Raw genomic sequence first — 252 nt, 5'->3', positions numbered from 1 at the left:
GCCCGGGGCGGGGACGGGGCGGGCACGGGGCAGCTGCCGCCCCCCGCGCTGGGAAGGGCCCTGGCAGCAGGAGGCCTTCGTCATATTTGCCTTTATGAAACGGTGACCCCCCACTAAGGGGGGAACATTTGGCCGTCCCGTGTCTCATGTCTCGAGTGGGTCCATCTCCAGGCATCGGGGTCCGCAGTGTCTGACCATGGCGCAGCCGGACCCCGCGAGCACAGCCGCGGCCGTAGCCCTTGCAAGAGCCCC

This window comes from Falco peregrinus, chromosome 1 (assembly GCF_023634155.1).
Source record: "Falco peregrinus isolate bFalPer1 chromosome 1, bFalPer1.pri, whole genome shotgun sequence".
Taxonomy (NCBI): Eukaryota; Metazoa; Chordata; class Aves; order Falconiformes; family Falconidae; genus Falco; species Falco peregrinus.
This window is presented reverse-complemented; position numbering follows the sequence as displayed.